A 6,318-nucleotide genomic window follows, 5' to 3' on the forward strand; every position below is an offset into this window, starting at 1 on the left:
CTCCCTAAGGGGTAGTGCTAGTCTTCGTATCGTGCACAAAACATATTTTGATTAGTTTGGGAGACAGGTCGAACTCTAAGCAAGCCTGGAGTGTTGTCCTGCACTTGACCCAAACCGTGTATATACTTCGGTGCATATATTATGTGAGTGTTTGCACATATTTAGGTATTACTTAGCTAGAAGACTGTCGTCCTGGTTCCTTGTATAGCAAGGGCTTAGTTTATGGAAAATTTTGTAGATGAAGACGGAGAGTACACTTGAAGATTGCTTGAGACATCAATATGGTCTTGTCAAGGCAATGTAGCACAATTAAGCTCTGTGATGTCTTAGCTGTTGGGAGCTAATGGCTACTCGTAGTGCTTGAAAAGTATGGTGTACTTTTTTATTGTCTTTCATGCCGTGCTTACCACTGTTGATTGTAATGGCATTGAGATGGAGTGCCAAAGAATTGTGCAAGTGGTCCAGGGCGACAAGTCTAACCATAGGCGAGGCGAGCTCCCTAGGTATGTCCTGCCCTTAATGTGCCTTGAACAATTGTGGGGGATGTACAAAAGGGCTAGGGGGTAGGGACGGAGCCAGTCGACCAAGGTCACTGGACGTACCTAATTTGAGGACCCCTAGGTGCGGTGCTGTGATTGTGTGTGTGTTTTTCTTTTTCTTTTCTTTTCTTTTCTTTTTTGTGGTGGAAAAATGAATACAACCAATGCCATACTTTGAGGCTGTTAGCCTTTCATTTGGATTTGAGAAATGTTGGGATCCAAAGGCTATGAAGAATGGATATTATAGATATGATTGTGTCACTAGCCTTGATGCTAGAGGAACTGTTGTTGAGATGAAGAGATACACTTGAGATTTTGCAAACCTCCTTGCGTCACACGTGATGTTGGTACAATTGAGGTAACAACTGTCGTGAGCCAACTATAGAGCTTTACCCGGAAAGAGAGCATAGCCCATGAATATGCTTTGGGCCATGCGATGTGGGCGGTCGACAACATGGCTTTGTCGCGGCTCTTTGTGGGGTCGATGGTTTTGCGGTGATCGGGCATTGAACACTTTCGCCCAAAGACCTGTCTCATCCTGTATCCACTTGTCGCTTCATGAGAGTACATGCATGGTATATACCACAACTATAATAAACTAGTGCAATGCAAGGAGACATCACTTATCTGAATTCTATGGTGTTGACTTAGATATTCATCACCTGCGCTTGATTAGCTTTTTCTTTTGCTAAAGACGTGAAATATATTAAACGTAGATATGAAAAGTTCGTACAATTCGGGAACATGTCAACACGTAACCACTTAAAGACAAAAAGTCATGGCCAGGTAGCATTTGATAAGCCCTTTATACAACATGGGGCTCCTCTATTTGTACGAGCCAGGGCGAGTCTGGGTGGCCGGGTGATTGGGACTCTGCTGGTGTGGGGCTCCTGTGGGGTCGGGCAGGGAACATGTCGACCGGGACATGAATGGTGTAGTCCCGGGCCGCTATAGTTTCTAGAATGTCTTTAAACAATTCATCAAATTCTGCCCTATCCCTGGCCGCCTTTTCTGCTCTTGAGCATCTAGTGCCCGAGCGTAAGTTGGGGGTTTGTGCCACTAGTGTTGCTACCTATTGTGCGTTTTGAGTCTCGACTTTCTTGACTCGAGGATTCTTCGGCCTTCGTCCGGGACGGTGTCGCTTAGGGCCTCGCTTCTTGGCATACCTCTTGAGGGTGGGCACATAGCACTCCGGTGGAGGGGCGCGTGCCACATGCTCCCGTCATCTGTGAAGAGCGTCTTTGCATGCCAGATGTCCATGGTTCTCCATGTGTTCCGTCAAAAAAGAAAGCCTGCAAGATGCAAGCCAAGGGTTAGACTTGGATATAGGATACAACTGTTTGCATGGAAGGGATTTTAGTGTGGGTTATCAAGCGTATATGACAAGAAGGGGAGGGGTGAGGCATGCAGTGTTTGTTGTAAAGGAATGGCCCCCATGCTGATGTTCGCTTTGCCTCCAGTCATTAGTGGATATTAGCTTATGCTAAGTCGCGTGGACTGGTTATGGTGGAGTAGGACAGGGCACCCCCTCGAAAGGATAGACCAAAAAGGGAAGAAGGTGTATAGAAAGGGACTACACCCTGTCTACACCATTAGAGTTGTTGGCCAAGGCTTCTTATGGCGGCAATGTGGGTTGCATGCCCTTCACTTGGAGGTGGGGATGGTCACACGGCTTTTAAATGCGTGATGAGAGAAGGACTTGAGGAGCTTAGTTTATCTGACTCCCTGCACTTGACTATCATTGCTTGTGTGAGTTGACATTGTTTATACACGGTGACACAAAAAGCAATGTTTATTTATATACATATTTATGAATCCATGTCACTTCACGAGGATAAGAACCAAGTGTAGAACTCGGGGTTGTACCGGAGCGTGGCACACGCATCTAGTATTCGCGGCAGCTTACTTAATACCGACAGATATTTTGCCACGTCGAGTAGCATGGAACCTTGACCGAGTCTACTGGCAATATGTAACTCCTCCTCAGTGAGAACCTTATCAATCAAAGGGCCCTCTAGTCTAGTTCCAGCTAAGTCCATACCCCGAATGTCAGCTAGCACTCGAAGGGAAGTCGGTGCTAAATAGGTTGGGTCCTTTTGAGACTGCCATTTGGCCAATCGCTCTTCTGAGACTGTCACGATCTGAGCCCCTAGTTCGGCCATTACAACGCGGCTTTCGCACCAACACTGCTCAAATTGACTCTGGCCTGCTGACAGTCGCTTTAGTTGCTCTATGTCTATGAGATTCGGTCGGCAGAACATTTCATTGAACGTGACGGTTAAGCGCAGTTCGTCAGCCTCCTCCTCAGAGATGAGTCGCATGCGTTCATGCAGGAGCCTATCGTAGTGTTTGTTAAGATGTTCTTGCTCTTCCCATGATAGAGGAAATGTCAAGTAATCTCCAAGCTGCTCCTTGGGGATTGTGCCCATGTCCGCAAGGACGTAGACACGTGCGACCACTTTGAGCTTAGCATCCAACTCAGTTAAGCATTCTGTGACACTTCTATGTTCAACGAGGGCTCGCTCGATTGCTATCTCATGCAAAGTTCTAAGAGTTTCCTTAGGCTTTAGCATGGCTGGGGGCTCAGGCCTAAATGAGCAAGATTGGTCAACGCTAGGATTTCTTATGCTCTTGGGGTTCTCACGTTTCTCTTGAGGTTTTGTTGCTATTTCGTCATGGTTCTTCTTGGATGTGACTGGTATAGATTTGTCACCCTGTTGTGATGACGTTGTATCCACTCTTGATTGGTCAATGCGAGTTCTATTGTCAGTGGATAGAGTGTTGCAAGCAACTGTTGATGGCAACGGTTGCTTTGGTTTTTCAGAGCACACGGGTGCGTCTGAGGGTTCACCGCTATTAGGAGAGGCATTAACGGATTCGTTGGTGGATGGACTCAATGCTTTATTCCCCAGTTCTCCATCGCTCTTGGTCTCAATGCTCTTGGGGTCCACAACCACCTGTGATTGTTGTTGCCTTCGTTGTTTTCTCCTCTTTTTCTTGGTCAATGAAGGTGCATCGCTCAACGACTCAGGACCCTGAACTAGATCAACCGTTGATGTGCTTGGTTGGGCCTCAGCATTCTTTTCCTCTAGTGTGTCCTTACGGGACATGGCCATGGCCTGCTGAATAGCCTTGCTAGGTTGTGAGAGCGCAATTACCTCCCTTTTCGAAGAGTCTAGCTCTTCAGCCAACTCCCTTGAGTTTAACTCCTCTAGCCTAGGCTTTAGGAACTTTTGAAGTGCTGGAGTTGTCGAGGCGGTTGGTTGTGACACCTCCTCCATAGGTAAACCACTAAGGACACGTTTCGCAAGGGGTGTTGTCACGGCCAAAGATTGTGACTGCTGTGGTCCCTGATTGGAAGTAGTGGTGGCTAGTTCAGTGGACCGGCTACCATTGGTAGACTGCGATGTCAAGTCCTGAGGCAGATCAAAAGTGGTCGTGCCTCTTGCTGCCCTTAGAGCATTCACTTGCATAGATCGAGTATCCATTGATCTAGCCATGGTGGATTGCACCGGCACATCCTTAGGTTGAGAGCTAAGGGTGGTGTCGTGTCCTGCCTCTTGGACATTTGGAAGCTTTGATGTAGGTCGAGATTGGGATTGAGTAGCCGCACTTGGCGAGTGTTATGCTTCCTGTGTCCGTGTAGGGGAAGAGGGTGCAGGAGACTTAGGACTCCTAAGTGGCTTTGACACTGGCTTGGAGATTTGCTCGTGGCTGTTGGATGATTGTGCTATTTGCTTTGTTGAGCATTTAACCTTACCCTGAGCGATGTTGTGCCTATGATGCCTGCTATCCTCTTGGGGAATCAAAGGCTCCTTGGGCACTAGCGGCTTCTGCGTATCCTCAACGATTACATCTGGCATCTGCTTGTCAAGCCCGCTAGGTCGAGGATCTACCCTCCGATTGGTCCCGTTTGGTTTCTTGATTTCGATCATGAGGGGCTCGGTCACTCCACTATTGTTGACTCGAGACTTGGTTTTTCGCTTAGATCTCCTCCTACGCTTCTTTGCTCTTGATACGATCTGGCCTTCAGTCGACCACGAAGGTTTAGCAAGGGTTTTGGCACCCAAATCCATTGGTTGCCTGCATAATACCCTTGAGCCCGAAGCCATACCTTGGATATCCATCGTGGCGTTGTGCTAGCTCTCCATCGACGCTTGTGTCTATAAGGCTTGGGCTTCTTTTGGGGTCTTCTACGATATTTGTAAGTCCAAAGCCTATCCTTGGCATTGTCTCTTGACCTTCTCGGTTCAGGCATGGCCTCACTCACTGGCTCTCGTTGTTCGACCTGTGCTTGTATTAACTCTTCCAACAAGTCCTTGCTCTCGTTAAGGGGCTTGACTGTTACGTCAGCACCTTTCTTGCCTTTCCCTCGAGGTTTGCTGAGGTCACCCTTGCTAAAGGTCATGACTATCCTCACACCCGGTAGTGTCAAGTATATCCTCTGAGCTACGTAGTCCACCTCACACTTGGTAGCCTTTTTGAAGGGCCTTCCTAGGAGGATTTCCTTTCCACCATTCTCCTTAGTGGAAGGAACATAGAACAGGAGTGGCAAGCTTTTTGTTTCAATTGTTACAAGGATTCTGCACTTCCCTAGAAGTGCTTGTGGGTGTTCCCCGTAAGGATTAAGAGTTGCACCAGTCGGTGTGAGCTCTAGTTGGCCTAGTAGGGTCCATGATTCATAGGTCAAGATATTAAAATCTGCTCCTTCATCAATTAGAGCATCAGTAGTATGCTCTCTTTTCGCGGTGAGTTTGACCCTAAGATGAGTAGATGGTACTATGTCTTCATCTTCCGGGTCTTGGCTTGTAAATTTAAGCCTTCTGACAAATGCCCTTGAGTTCTCGACTGCACGACCAGATGTGGATTCTCCACTGCCGTCTTGGATTGTCAGTGCAGTGCTATTCAAGGTACATCTCTCGTCAAGAGTGTCATGTCTAGTCATCCTTGCATTTGTAGCTTGTTGAAGTTGCATTTTGCTCTGACTAGACACGGTTTGAACACAATGTCTTTGTGTTCTCGTGGTGTGGCCTTTTTGCCCTTGATGGCTAGATTGGCCCATTGATGTTCTAGGGTCTCTGTTTCTCTCTGTTCGGGAATGGGCTTTTGGTTGCTCTATTGCAAGCGAGACTCCATGCTCATGTAGAGCCATTGCTACACTAGGGTCCAATTTGAAGGACTTGTCACAGCATGCGTTATCTCTCCAACCTACTCGGGGGAGGTGCAGAGGGGGCAGAGCCCCCTCTGCGGGGGTTCGGGGGAGCAGTCCCCCCCGGCCCGCAGGGCCGTTACGGTAAAAGCCATGCACAGTTTGGAGGACCGTTTATAGCCAAATTTGAATCACTTACTCTCAGTTTCAGCCCGGTAATGGATCTGTGATATGGTTTCGGCTCTATATGGTTTCTCGGTTAATTTCACTGTCTTCAGGTTAAAATTTGAGAAAATCTAAATTCGGCCTAACAGGTCCGAATTGCAGGTTCCGAGTGGGTCACTCGGGCGGGCCGAGGGCTAAGTTCAGACGATTCGGACGAATTTGGACACGGTCACTCGGGCGGGCCGAGGCATTTGGGCCGAGGGCCGAATGTGGGACATGGCCGAGGGACGAATTTGAGTCTCGGACTGGTCTTTCCTTGGACGGTCCGAGGCCAACTAGGGTTTGGCCGAGTGGACCGGGTGGTCAGAGGGCCGAGTCTGGGCCTCGGACCAGAGTCGACGTGACTCGGACGCGCCGAACGCCGCGCGTGTTTTGTAAATACCTACACTACTCCATCTCACAACA

The sequence above is a fragment of the Lygodium microphyllum genome, chromosome 18 (assembly GCF_053477565.2).
Source record: "Lygodium microphyllum isolate KBCC chromosome 18, Lygodium_microphyllum_v1.1.10, whole genome shotgun sequence".
In the NCBI taxonomy this organism is placed as follows: Eukaryota; Viridiplantae; Streptophyta; class Polypodiopsida; order Schizaeales; family Lygodiaceae; genus Lygodium; species Lygodium microphyllum.